Source organism: Lepeophtheirus salmonis, chromosome 3, assembly GCF_016086655.4.
Source record: "Lepeophtheirus salmonis chromosome 3, UVic_Lsal_1.4, whole genome shotgun sequence".
Classification (NCBI taxonomy): Eukaryota; Metazoa; Arthropoda; class Copepoda; order Siphonostomatoida; family Caligidae; genus Lepeophtheirus; species Lepeophtheirus salmonis.
Genome location: NC_052133.2, coordinates 1962740 through 1978637, shown reverse-complemented (window position 1 = coordinate 1978637; position 15898 = coordinate 1962740). Strand labels below are relative to the sequence as shown.

Here is a 15898-nt window from a genome sequence, read left to right as displayed (position 1 = left end):
TTGTAATAAAAATTACTAAATTATAAGTACTATATGATGGCACATTATAAAATTCTCTTTCCTAGTTATGTTACTCATAAATACCCAACAACCATGTAATTTGAATATAAAATTATAATATCTATAAATGCTTTGTAATTAAAATGGCCAACGTTGATATTAAATAATGTATTTTAGGACTAAAAAATTGCAATCTGTACGATTTGCTTATACAAACTGTAACTTGTACAGATATCGTTACTTGTACAAACAAATTTTACTAGCTGTAGCCATAAAATGGAATAAAAAATTTATAGTTGTACTTGAGGTCAGAAATATTCAATAACTGAAGATTCCATTATATTAAGGATGTAATTTTTGACACCTTACTAATTGATTTGTATTCTATGGCACATAATAAAGTTCAAATACCCACAGTTATATTAGTCGTAAATACATAATATCCAAGTGATTTTAATACATCAAAATGAAAAGATAGGACCAATTAGTTATAGTTGGTAATTAAATAACACATATTGGAATTATATAAAACCTCATAAAAGTATAATTTGTGCCAATCTAATTGTACAAGTTGCAACCCAAAAATTAAATGATTAATTTAGAGCACTAATGATGAGAATAATTGAATATTCCATTCATAGTCGATATCTTAATTGTATACGTAACATTGACTCTTTACTAATTGATGAGTATGATGTGGCAAATTATAAAGGACAAATACTCACAGTTATATTCCTTCTCAATACATAAAAAATGTGTAATTTTAAAAGATCAATTACTGGCTATTAGTTAAATTGTTGTTGTAATTAAATAAGTCTTACAAATTGTAGCACTGGCTTATACAACTTGTACATAACATATACTGTATAAGAAAAAAGGCCTCCAGAAATGAATTAATTAATATATGTACATATATATTAGTTGACATTTAAAAAAATACTCATATTTCGGACGTGCTTATTTGGTAAACATATTCTTTTTGAAGCAAGTTTTTCGAATGGAATCTTACCTGTAAAATAAAAAAATATATATACAAAATTGATGGAGAATTAATAAATAAGTTATAATATTATATTATATGTTTGTTGTTGCAGAAAGGCGTTGAACGTATGTTTTCCAACACTTGTAGTTTACCTAAATACCTATATGAGGAAGGATCTTTGATACGTCCTAGGGCCCTGTTTACATGGGATGGTTATCATTACAGAGACTAACTTGATACTATGTATTATTGATGATCAATTACTTACATTTCAATATATCTCATCATTTTATATACATATTATCTTATATATAAGATTTCTTCAAGGTCTGATCCTTCAGCATCCACAAGACTTCCACTGTACCATGAGTTCAGTATATATGTACATATAAGCACACATACAAAGTTTCATCATGGTGATTAGTACATACTACATAGGCAGTATGTATCTATAATGTATGGATGATTGAATATGGATGAGTCTATTCTCTGGTTTATATAAACATACCAACACACACACATAAATGTATATCTGGAGATGTGGTATGGCTTGAAGGTAAATTATGTATATAATCATCATAAGTCAAATTATGTCATGTTTATTATTTATTAAAGTGACTTTAAATCATTCATTGTCACAGCCTTTTTGGTACTTTTTCAAAGAGTAGATAATATTACATTATGTAGTTAATATGAGTGGCAGCTTCCAATGGCTGGGAGGAGGCAAATTGAGAAAATCTATCCACTCAAAAATGAGAAATAAAAGGTAATACAAAAATTCAGACTATTGTTACAGATTCAAAATTAATCCTTCATAAATCAAAAATTGCTTAGATAAAAAACAATGATCTACATCATTTGTAGAGTTGTACAAAATATGACCTGGGGAAATTTTAAAATAAAAGAAACCGAAAAATGGCATGATATTCCAGACAATTGGGAGAAGAGCAGCTTAGCTGTCATTACGTTTTATTAGATCAACTGCAAGCAGTTGGCAAAAGAATTGAATAAACACAAATCCTACTTCCTATATAGAAGGAATTACTCGGATGGCGATCCTTAATTCTACTCCGAGTCCAACCAGGAGTTATACTTATAACTCCGCAACAAATCCTTTGTATTACTCTCTGTCTTTCATGAGCACATAATGATAACCGATTACTTTATATTTAGATGTTTGCTCAAAGGTGCTGCAAATGGCATTTAAAGCACCTAATGAGTTACAAATAGGTAAATAAATAAAAATAGTAAAGATTATATGTTTAAAGTGCTATATCAGAGCCAAGTAAAGTTGCATAAATCCAATGAAAACTCTACATAAACTATGTATAAGCAACCTTCTGATGTGAGAAGACCATGTTATTATGTATAATAGAAATATTTTTTTATTAATTCAAACCCCTATGTAAAATCACCTGCCTTATTTTCCTGACTCAATAAAAGATAAGGAATAAACAAAGACACTTTATATTATATATATATTGTTGAAGGGCCCCTTGAAATTCTCACATGGGACAGGGTATATCAAAGTTTGAGAACTACTTGTTATGTTATAGCTAACACTTGTCTTGGTAACTCATTTTATTCCGTAACTTGCATTATGAAACTCTTAATTGACCAATATATGTATCGCATGAAATATTGAACCGTTTAAGTATGATAAAGTAAAGATCAATCAAATTGGTTATCTTCATTTTTGTTCTAGATTGATTTTATATTGATGCATGCACCCTATATGTATTTTGTATGTAGATAAGAGCCTATGATAGTATGTGTATGTATGTATGTTGTATTTATTTCTTATTTCTCACCTGAGAGTGCATTTGTACTACGAAAATTAGACGTACAAAACCATCAAGCCCCCAATTTAAGTTTATACTTGTATTTATATGTACATAGCTATATTTTCATGGTCGTGTCAAAGAAATGTAAGAATATATTTATTAATAATTATTATTATTATTACTATTCCAAGTATTTTTTACAATGATTGGAATGCTCAGAATGCGAGGTGCAGGATTTTTTCAGCTTATTTAATGCACTGACCCATTCAACTCTTGTATCATTTTTGTATGTAGCCTTCTACCTATGCTTATTTATGCACAAAGGTACACATCATGTGGGTAAATTATACTTTTAACACTAGATGTTCTTACTTGAACAAGGTAGAGGTCATTTTGATGACCAATTACAGAATTTATAACTGCCAAATCAAGCAAGTTCTAAAATACTTGCACTGCCCAAAATCTAGAACGAGTTTTAAGGGTATATAGCCTAACCGTTTGATCAATGGTGTCTACTCCAGATTTGATTTTATTGTAATATATTACTGAGTCCGGAAATTTCTCTTTAGTATTGTCAATTTGTAAGTTTCTGTTTATAGTACTCAGAATTTATATGATTTATAAGGTTTTCTTTCACAAAATGTAAGAGTTGTATCTTTTTTTTTTTTTTTCAATTGTTTGATTTCTCCGTTTTTCTAGGCAGAAATGTGGATATCTAATCAATTAATGAAAATATTGATTTATAATACCTAACCCTGTTTATTTTTTAATTGTTTGACTTGGTATTGTTTAAGCAGTCGTCAAAGATGGACATGACCAAATAGATCATACGATATATTTTACACGATTCCGTTTTGTTAATTTTAATTAAAAGATGCACCATGCTCTGGAAAGTCAATTGTAGAAAATCAATTAAAAAGAAAAGAATTTCCTTTTCCTTCAATTTATATTTGAAAGTCAAAATAAGCTACCCGTCTCTCTAGTGTTAAAATGCCGTAGTGAAGGCAGATACTTGTGTAGGTAGTAGCAACGTTTATTTTAATTGGTGTTCCTGCATATTTCATTTGACGAATTATATAAGTATTTGCGCCATAGAATAATTTCAACTATGTATTAATTTACAAAATAATACTTTTTAATTATAATAATAATCATTGCATTTATTTATACTAATGGCAAAATAAAAATAAATACAATAAGAACAAAAAACAAAACAAAAATCCAAAAATAAATTAATGAATATCATGGTTCACTGCATGGCGTAGTCTTCCTACCTTCCAACTTGTGTATGCTCGTATGTACATAGCTTTGAAAAGAGTTCATTTATTCTCAGGTAAGAAAATTTCCCATACATACAATCTATTTTATCATTTTTTGCCGTACCATTTGATGACGTGCATTAATTATTGTTTTGTCTATGAACATTTTTTGCTATAGGTACACACATATATTTATACTTGATTCATTCATAAAATTGAAGGTGAGTAATTGATACAAGGAACAGCACGACGGAGCCGGAAATTGAGTTGCGTTCGAATGATGTTATGAAATAAGTTTGTTATTCATTTCATTTCCATCTTTTTTGGCTTCTTCCAGTATCTATTAGTGTTGAGACTCTGTAGAAGATCGAGTTTTTATTCTCTTCCATCTTAATTATTTTTTTACTAGAATAATTTGTATTAATATTAAGGTCCAGATCGATATTTAATCGCCTTTAAATCCTGTACCAACTTTTTTGGTCTCAATTTATGGACTGATTCTCTTCCTTATCCTGATTTATGAGTTGAGTTGACATGTTGTCATAAAAAAACTATGTTTCAAATTAAAAAAGGAAAAACAGTTGTTGCGTATGCTTTTTCTTCTATTTTGCTTATTATTTGAATGATTGTTGTGGTGTTGACTTCTCCCATTGAAGTAAGAATTCACCTCTACCTTTGGTCTACATTTTTTAAAATATACATATATATGAAAGTAAATATCATTACAATATTTCTCCTGCACTACTAATGATATTTTAAATGTAGAAGGTTTGCATCTACATAGCAGTAATTCATTTTATCCATCCAAAATCATATAACAGGCAGCTGATATTAGCAAGGGTCTTAATTCAGGTGTACTATATGTCTCACACTGACCTCCCTCCGTGCTCATTTTTCCTTAGAAAAATGACAACTCTATTTATTTGGTGTAAAAATATGATTTATGTAACATCGTTAACTACATATGACGTTATTATACCAATGTTTATAATCTATAAATACAACTGGCATCATCAACAATTCATCTATAGAATCGATCTAGAGCGAATTGTATATAAGACCGATTTTGTAAACCCGATCAAGACGGATTTTTTCTCTAATACTGGTCCGAATTTATTTGGTTTATAAAAATCACAATGGTATCAGATTCTGCTTGGATTTTCAGACCAAAATCCAATATTTTTGGCATATTCATGGAATAGGATGTTGTCCTCTTCTCTTGAAGTATGTTGTGGACATTTCCGTGTTTAAATGGTTCTTAATTATCATCATTTGCTTAACTCACTACTTAAATAGAGTAATTACTTTGCCATATGGTTGATACAAACTCTTTTTTAAGGTCATACATGCATATGATGTATGTAGATATATGAGTCTTGGTTCTAAAAGGAACTTTTCTTATTAACATACAGTTCCATGTTTTTACTATATATATCTGGTTATTTTTCTAGTATTCGATACGGATACAAATTCTGAATAGTGTACATACATATTATGTGCCCTGTCAAACTAAAAGCCACATTGAAGAGGTTTTCACAAAAATGAATCTGAATTACAATTGTATTCTTCAAACAATTAATTCATTTTCTTCTATTTCTATTAATTAATCATCATGACTTATTCTTCGCAGTTGTTCCAAATTGCACGTAAGTGCTCTTGGTCAAAATGAAAGAATACTTTAATGCATATGATGGATTCTATGGAATCATTATATGAGGGGACCCTAAAAGTTTCCTTCTTCAACCTGGAGATGGCAACACTCGTATATAAAAGCTGGTCACATCTATCTCGCATCTGTTGACAGTTATTGACCAAAGTTCTAGCCATTTTCGACGCATGGATGTGACGTAACTGTCGTTTGAGTAAGAGTTGATGTTGGTGTTCTTGTGAAAATGTGACCAACTTGCTCAAACGACTGTTTCATAATAAAAAATGGCTGAAACTTCGGTAAATTACTGTTAACAGATGTTAGATAGATGTGACTAGCTTTTATTTATCATCGCTGCCATCTTCACGTTGAGGTCGTAAACTTTTCAGACCTCCCCCTTATATCAAATGAATAATTTACACATAAATGTGAATGTAAAGTCCATAATGAACCAAAATATATCCTTAAAATATTTACGATATAATGAATTAAATATAATATAAATATGTAATATAAAGAATCAGCATTGTTGATGTAGATCATTTTAAGGACCTTAACAAACAAATTTTATAAGAAAAAAAACCCTATTTTTTCATTAATATTAACCAAAAGGGTGAACTATATGTCATGTATTTGGATGTCAAATGGGAAAAATAGCAAAAAGAGACTAAAAACTACTCCCTATTAGAATCTATTATTTTAATTTAATTATATATCAGACCCTGATATGCATTAAAATATGTTAATTCATCGTTATATTATCTTATTTCCATAGTTTAGATAATAAATTAACTATTACAATTCAAGTAATAAGATATTTTTCTCAAATGATCTTACTTTCCTAATTGTCTAACCAATTATAAAAAAAAAAAAATATATATATATTAATTGTACAAATCTAGCCATTCCATTAGGATTTTTGCAGTACATATTACTTTTATTTATTTCAAATATAACTGTTTATCAAATAGTATTCAATACAAGTATTAAGTATTTCTTTCTTTTAAGCTATTTCATGAATTTCTTCAAGATTTATGGAAAATTTGTACATATTATGTAATAAAAATATCAACAAGATGGTGTCTTCTTAAATTCATGATGCAATTTATGACGTCAGTGAAAATGCACATTACATATTGGGAATACCACTTCTATATTTTAGTGTCGTAATCACCGGGAGGTGACCCTCCAATCAATTCAAGAATTAATAACTATGTATCGACCTTATTTATGATAAGTCATTCATGATCACTCAAATCAGGCCCCAATAATAATAATAATAAAAAAACTGTGATGACGCCACTGATATTTTTCTTCAATATTTATTTTGTATTGATGCACCACAATATACTTTAAGCATAATCTTTGCCCTTGTTTTACCCTTGATTTAATTGGCCTTAATTGACTTGATTTCTTGTTCGATGAATCCTCTTTATGTATTTATGCTTCGGTTATAACTAACCCATTTACAAGCCTATTAATTAATTATTCATTAGACAATAAAACATAATGTATTGGACAAGTAGACCAAAAAGACACAGGAAATTCATTCACCTTGCAATTTCTTAGTAAAAATCATCTTTTGAAGAAACTGAGTTTATTAATATGTTAGTTATCTCTGGAGTTGGATGAATATAATACTTGAACGTATTTCTGATAGATATGGATGTTTTTACATGCTTTATCAGATGTTTTCTCATGACGTCATCAGTCTGGAAGTCGATCATCTTAGATAAACCATAAAAATCCTTGTTACATTAGATGAAGTTTCATTTGGTGTCCAACAAGATTTTTATGCATTCTGTGAATCCAATGAAATAGGTCAAATGATTTTATCCTTAAAAGTCAAATAATTGGAAAGATTGAACAAAAGCTTTCACTTAAATGAGAAGAGAGAGATAAATGGGGAACTCGACGTTGATAGAGATATACAGAGGTTCTACTGTTGTACTTTGACACTATAGAGCTTTGAATAACAATTGTAAAAGAAAAAGAAGAAAACATAGTAATGAGGTAATTTACTCTGAAGGACTTTTGAAACGTCTTTTCTTTCCATATTTATACATATACCACCTTCAATATTATGGGACAGTTTTTATTATTATTTTCTGATGAGGGCCCTTACTTGTAAGGGCTATCATTAATGAATAATTATAGATGATATTCCATCATTAAGAGGCCTTGTCTTATTTTGAAGTATTTACTAAGTAGCCTTACTTATAAGTTATAATGAGACTGATATAAACATGTTTTTAAAAGGAAAGAGGGGGTTGAACAAGATGCATGGAACTGAAGTAAGTACATTGAATCCTCTCATGAATGCCATTCTTTCATCATCAATAGTTACCTGCTGACTGGGTTCAATAGACTCTTTCAAACTAATGCATCAAGATGGTCGATCAAGATAAAATGTTGCTAGTAGAAAATAATCAGTGATTAATTTCAATCAATTAAACTGCAAATATGTAAGCCCTCATCCTCAAATTTCAATTAGTGCTTTATTTATGTATAGTATTCATGATGACTCAACCTCTCAAACAAATGCCCTTTTTTAATAAGTACGAGTATGTTTACGTTTTATTAAATGAATAATTGCAGGTGATTCAGAGGGAATTGTCTGTTTGCATGTCCTATAATACCTACCTATTTCCGTAGATGATGCCAAATGTATCGATTGACCATCTCTATAGCAATAACTTATAACCATAAATACTCAGGACAAAGAAGAATCAAGGTTGTTTTTTTACCTTTTTTGTCTTTGCAATAAATCACCATAAATTTTTCTATCTTTTTTTTTTGTTCTTTCGTTCCTTTAACAAATTATATTTAGATTTTTGGTTGATTTTTGCAAATGTGCTTTGCACAATTGTAGATACAGGGAAATATATATATTTTTATGCCATTTTTTGGGTCCATATGATGAGTTTTAGATGTGAATCTTTAATGTCATTGATGAGACAATATATGTAGTATATTTGGGGAATTTATAGAACAAATCCGAGACGGTCTTTGTTAACTAATCCATCATATTCTTGACTCGGAATTATACATGTATTTTTTCTATCGATGTACAATCCTTTCATCATCCTTGATAACAATAATAAAAATACCCTAAGGAATATTTGTCATACATACATATGGACTATCAATGTCCCTCCTGCAAAACCGTGCCCATGTCTTTTGTCACAAGGAGTCAATTATCATCATTAAAATGACGAATGTATTTTTTTTCTTCTTTGAAGATTAATTATATTTTAATGATCTTATAAGTAACAGTGTTACTTCGACATACGAACATATATTACCCTTTTAATAGATTTCTTGATGTTGTAGACAATTTGGATGAAAAGGCCCAAGATATCTTTAGCTTTCTCCGCAGTGACACCGGCGCGAAGGAGATCCCACAAGTGTTGTCTTTTTTATTGTTGTTTCAAAGTTTTTCCTTTTTAGAGATATAGGAAGAAACAAAACTTGTTTATTTTTTTTACAGCTGTCGTTTGGTTTCGTAATTAAACTTCGTATTTCAAAATAGTTGGCATAAAATCGTAATTAAATGCTACAGCAAGTAGTTAAGGCTCTCACTTTGTACATGAATTGAAGTAAATAATTATTTCGTCCAACATCTATAAATAAGGGATTCATTTCTTGAGATGTACCTGTACAAATATAAGTACATATGTATACAGCAGAAAAGACCTTCTAAGGAATGTTTACACAACTAATACCTCTACGCACATCTTTGAAATAAATAAATAAAATACAAATAATGATTCCTCTAATCCACGTCATTAATTAGGAGGGACGACAACGTCAAAGGGCCTTGCAAATAATTATACCTATAAATAGGAAATAAATAAGAATGCAGTTTATTTACCATACCTATAATGTATGTGAAGAAGCTAAAAGTATGTTTACTAATAAATTTAGTTACAATTAACTTATGATTAGTTATCTTTTTTCTCTTTAATTGAAACTCAAAGTAAATATGTAATGTGTCAACTGAAAAATAATGAATAAACATACACAAAATGAGAAATTCATAATATCTTTTTTAACTTCATAAATGCATCCAATCTAATATGTCATGAACAATAATAGTTTGTCCAGATAAAAACAATTTAAAAAAAAGTCAAGTTATGAAGAAAATTTCAATCTATTTTCTTATTTCAAATATACATTTATATATCCTAATATTTCATAAACAAATATGAATACTCAATTAAAGGCTTTGTGTTCAAAGTTATGGAATGAATTAAGATACTAAATAATTTTAGCTATGGTTTATTATCTATTTCCCTATTTAAAAAAAATAAATAATAATTGTTCAAATTACAATATAACAACATAATACCCAAATATAATTTCTAGAGGATTCAAAGCTCAGACTGATTAAATAATTTCATCATTGGATAAGATGCAAAGACAAATCTTGCATTTATGTTTATTTTTTAGATTAAAGTAAATTAGCAAAGACAAAGAAAAATGCCACTAAATAGGTCTACAATGTAATCATGGAATAAGTAATTACCAATATTGCTCAAGTGCAAATGTACTTTTTTAACTGGATTTGAGATGCACTTTGGATCATTCAAATCAAAGTGTTGATCCTACTCGGATTTGATTTGATTATGTTAAATTTTTGGTTTAACATTTTTTTAAAGATATAAAATCAATTACATAATAAGTATATTATTTTTTAAATGGATTGATGGACTGGATATCTCCTAATACGTGCTTAATAAGCTGGCAGTGGAAGTTTTGCATATCAAATCAGTGTCTAGTCGAAGTGTACCCATGTAAAATAATGTACGAGTATATTGTATATACATAAATAATATGTATTAAATTCGTCTTGGGGAGGAACCTTTACGGAAGTACATATTTACGAGATATTTTTTTGAAGGTATATGAATATATACATAGATATTATGTACATTTAAGCTGATAATTAGACACTCACGACATGTATTAAATACATTTCATGCTATTACTACTATTTTTTTTCGTGCAACATAAATTAGATGGATTTTTGGGTCATTTCCTTGCCCATTTCACACCCTTGTTTGAAAGTTGCATTTTGCTTAGTTGAAGGGTTTGTCTTTTCAAATTATGGTTGCTGTATAATAAGAATATAAATAAATAAGAACAACCCCACACACACACACAAAAAAAAAAAAACTCAAATCATGGTCTAATTATAATTTACCTCTATACCTCAATTTAACTCTTTACCTTACTCCTGTGACTTTTATTCTTCTTCTTATTTCTTTTACTTTATACAAAATGACTTCCGTCATCAAGGAATTAAGTCTCATTGTTCGAATCCATTATTATTATTATTATTGTTATTAAAGTACCTTATGTTAAATCCTTTATTTGACAAAATAATAATTTACCAGTCTCGGGTACCATCATACGTATTGCTCTTTAAACATAAAGAAGACATTAGCTGTGTTTTTAGTTGTAAATTTTGACTTAAAATAAGTCATGCTTTAAAAAAACTACATGTACTCAATGGGGGACTCAAAAATTGTAGTGCTATTAAATTACGGTTTTATCTCCGTTATTTTTGATTATTAGGCTTCATTATGCAACCAAACGAGAGCTTACACAAAAATAAATAAGTTTTGTATAAAAATGTGGTGTAACAACTAAAAAGTAAACGCATGTGTCATCTCCTCTCCGCCCGTGTCACTGCCAGGAAGGCTGCAGATACCATTGACTTCTCCATCCGGACTACCTACAACATAAAAAAAGTTCATACCAGCGACGTACACCCAAGAAAAACCAAAACTTCTGCAGCAACACTATGGCTGACGTATGGCTTGCCTCAATGTGGCCCTCCTCCAGTCCTGGACGTTGTAGTTTATGGAGTTTTTGACATTAATATCTGCTGCACCTCTCAACCATATCTGGATTCCCTCTGAGTTGCCATTATAACAGCGTGGTATGCCATGAACACGTTCTTCATTGTCAAGAGCTCCTAATCTGTTCACCAGGGTGTGGGTGCTCATATTGCTTATTGAAGAAGACATATTGAATAAAAAATATAGCTACGTATTTAAATATATCACAAATTGGTTTTTAGTTGTTTTTCGTAATTTAGTCATACTATTGCAGATTTTAGGTCATCTCTCTGCATACTTCACCAACTCATATTTTGCTTTTAGTATAGAAAATACCCTTTGAACCCAATTGATCCTCATTTATATTGCTAATAATATCAAGTTAGATATTTGTACACTTTCGTGATTTATGCTATCTTTGGAACTAGGGCTCGGTTGTATCAACTGGACTGAAATTTAAACTATGAACTTATGGTCCTACTAAATTTAAGTAGCCTTAACGCTTTACTGCATGATTTTATTTTTATTTTAAGGGAGGGGTGAAGCTTTGACAATTTTGACATAATTTTTTAACGACCAAATTTTTGGCAACATAAATTCATTTTTGGACAAAAAAAAAAAGTGATTTTTTCGAAATTGAAAACAAGCTATAATCACGGGTCTGGCTATACTACGCAATCAATGTTTAAATTTACGCAAATATTAAATTTAAGTCGAGTCAATGAGTCCCAGATGAAAGAAAAACAAAAACAATAATGACTTGAATTCAAAACATGATAAATATCATAACATCTATCAAAATTAGTCTTTAAAATTTATTTTGACCATTTATCACTGTCTACAACACTTAGAGCCAAAAAAGTCTTAAAAATAGCGAAAAATGCTGTAACAAAATAATGGCTTTTGCCAAAAGATTTGAACCTGATTAAAAAAAACTAAGGTCATATTTGAAGCTCAAACTACTAAATCCAAGCTTATTCAATCTTACGACATGTCTGATTAATTGATAGTGTTGTCCAGAGTTATTATTTAATGTGAATATAATTTGAGTTTTGCAAAAGGTTTTTTCTAGCAATTGACAAATTTCTTTGTTTGATTTGATTAATAACTTTGATCTCGTATAGAGGACTCTACTCATCAAAGTGGCGCTTTTTCTAAGGAGTGTAAATAAATAACGACATCTTGTCACGGTTAAAAGATCTGAGTATTTATTTTAAAAAAATATGTTTTTTAGAATAATATTTTAATTATATATATAAATAGATATAGAATTGTATTTGTGACGGCGATATTAATGTACGAATATTTAAACTAATAGAAACACTAATTAAGGTAATGAGATTATTAATGTGTCAGGCTTAGAGGCTTGAATATGTATAAGCTGGATTTTAAACAAAAAAGAAAACAACTAGAGAACTTGAAATTTTTATGTAAATAGTTGTATATACCTATATATTTTATACGTAAAAATCATCGATGGGATGTTTATTATATGTATACCTTCTATTATAAAATCAGGTAAGTAAGGCAAGGTCATACTATACATTCATACGGTTATCGTTATTTTGCAAAAAAAAAAAAAAAACTGACCTGCAAGTTTCTTTTGTTTTGGATCTTTTTCCTTGCTTTAAATTAATCAATTGTATATTATTAAAAATATACAATTAATTATTGCGTGCTGAGATGATCCAAGCCAAAAAAAAAGCGCCTCCATCTTATGCCAATTTCTTTTATAATTTTTTCTTATTGATATTTTACATAGCACTTTTGACCTATAAATCTAACCTATGTATATATATTGTACAGTTATAATATGTATATGATGATTGTTTGTTGAATCAAAATGTTTATTTCATGAGTGAAATGGAATTATCCCTGAATGTAAAAAGGGCCTCTTATTATATCTTTGAGCCATGAAGAACATGAGCGCACCTAATTTGAGGTTCTTTCCATGGATTTCTTAGGGTTTTACACTTTATACATTCAATGAATAGGTGAATAGGTATTGCAGATTCCCTAGACATAAAGTTTGTAACGATGTATGATAACGTGAATTTTTTTGAAATGATGCTCAAAGAAGTACAAAACAACAAATAAATATTTAATTATAACTTTACCTTCTAAAGTAGAAAGTATGAATGAATTAGGAATCTTTCATTACTAACATAAAATTATTTTTTCCTATATATCCCTTAAATGCTTTTTGTTGCACAGATGCATCACAGTAAAAAATATAATAATGAACTAAAACCTGTCAAGTGACAACTTTATATTTATATAAAACAGTTCTGTTGGTAAGGGTGAATAGATTTTACTACAATTTTGCGTAAAAAATACGCTAACTAATTAATAATTAATTAGAAAAAAAAACAACTACAAAAATATTATTTTTCGTTATATTACTTCTATGAAACGTTATTCATAAAAAAATATATTTTCAGGCCCAAAAAATAATAAAGCATTTAAGGATCTCCTGGGATTTGAGAAACCTTACAATTTCCCCCTATTTAAAACATTTTTATTTAATATTTACATTTATTTGTTCTATATTACCTATGTTTACATAAGTATGATGGGATATGTCCATGCCCCATGCATTACCGAAAAATTTAATTGACCTAAATGTTTAATTAGTTATATTCTTTCACTCTTATAAAGGAGTCGTTTGCCCCCTAATAACTCCTTTCTTCTTCTCCTTCTTTCTCTTAATGGACCCTCAAGGGGTGGGCGTGATAATGAAAACCTTTTATTATCTTAATTGCAAAATATACATATGTGTACAAAGATGGGAAATTCTACGTGCATAGGTAGATGGATTTGATTCTTTGATTCAGTCCATGTTTTTACAGAGTGACATACATTTACGTACGGGTATACATCCATGCATACAATCATATTTGTACATGCTGTGACTACGCCCTTGCTTGAAACATAATAATGATAATAATAAAAATACATACATCCAAAAAACCTAAGCAATTTTAATAAACATGAAACTAGGTGAAAGTTGATTGTAGGCACTCTACAGCATATTTTTACCTGCTTTTTCGGACATTATGGGATGAATACATATATTGAGGAAAGATTCTTCTTCGATCTGCGTAGCATAGTATAGATTCTAATCTAAATATTAAGATTATTATTCCATTGAGTTTGGATAGAGAAAGAGGCATAAGAGGAAGGAATGGAGGGGTTTTAAAATGAAACAATAGGCTGTAGGTACATGCTATTTCATTCCGTCATTTTTAGCAAAGGGAATAATTACAGAAAATAACAGAGCCTAAAGGTTGATGAAAAAACTTTCACGCCAATAAAAAAAAATATAATAATATCTAGTGGCTCTCAAACTATGTGCCCTCCCTCTGTCCAAAAAAAGAAATATTTATTATTGAGCAACGCTTATGCAAGAAATATTCTATATAAAGAATTTGTACTCTTTTGCACCCTTCTTTTTTTTTTGAACAAGTAAAGGCTTTTTTTTCTATTAGTAGAATAATGAAAGAGAAATTTAATTAAAGTAATTGTCTTAAAGAATTAGAAGAACTTTTCTGTATTAATTAATTATTGTAATAATAACATATAATATATGTGTCAAGATAAAAACGAGTTATTTTCATTCCTAAAGATATTGTTTACTATTGTTGTGTCAGTCCTGATTTATTCGGTCCAGTTTGGTCTTAGGACCAGTCCTTCAGATTGACAGTACTAGAACTTCAAATCAATTTTTATAAGTTTTAAATAATGCCGGGACGCATTGTACATAGTTTAAAAACTATTGAACTATGTAGAACTATTCCTTATAGTAAGCAAAGTTTAAATGGATTCAATGCTTTCGCCCTTCAATAGTTGCGTAGAATAAAAACATATAAAAATCGTCTTATTTTTATAAAATTATACTATTGTATATATATAAATAGCTACACAAAGACGGAGTATTCTATAAATTATAAATATTTAAATAGTTGTACATACTTCCAGACATACATAGGTATATAAAAGCAAAGCCAAAATAAGCACAAAAAAAAACCAAACAAACATGAATGGTTTGCATTTAAAAATATATATATACAATATTATTTTTTAAATAAAATCTTATTTTATGTTTTTTTATTTAAAATAAAATTAAACATATGTATTAAGCTTTATCAGTATCAATTATACAGAAACCAGTTTTATTTCTACTCCCATGATCATTCCTTTCCATTTCAAAGCAGATACAAATAAGTAAAGAACCTCATTTTGCAATATACTTAAATATGTATAGTTGAGCAAATCAATGAGTATAGTTATTTTTGGTAGAGGGAAGAACCTCTACACATCCGTTCACTCTCCCTATGATTTGTGTATGAATGCCGTTAGTTAAAAATTTTATGCATATC

At 29.0% G+C, this 15898-nt stretch overlaps 2 protein-coding genes across 3 annotated transcripts in view; one reads left to right on the top strand and one right to left on the bottom strand.

The window, feature by feature from the left end:
* Positions 1–15898, top strand: part of LOC121114479 (cyclic nucleotide-gated channel beta-1-like) — an 88407-nt gene that overhangs the window by 20347 nt on the left and 52162 nt on the right. The window contains exon 2 of the mRNA XM_071886862.1: positions 1310–1538. The gene's annotated coding sequence lies outside the window, so the exon portion shown is untranslated. The remainder of the gene's footprint in view (positions 1–1309; positions 1539–15898) is intronic.
* Positions 1–15898, bottom strand: part of LOC121114478 (semaphorin-6D) — a 125788-nt gene that overhangs the window by 100467 nt on the left and 9423 nt on the right. The window lies entirely within an intron of this gene.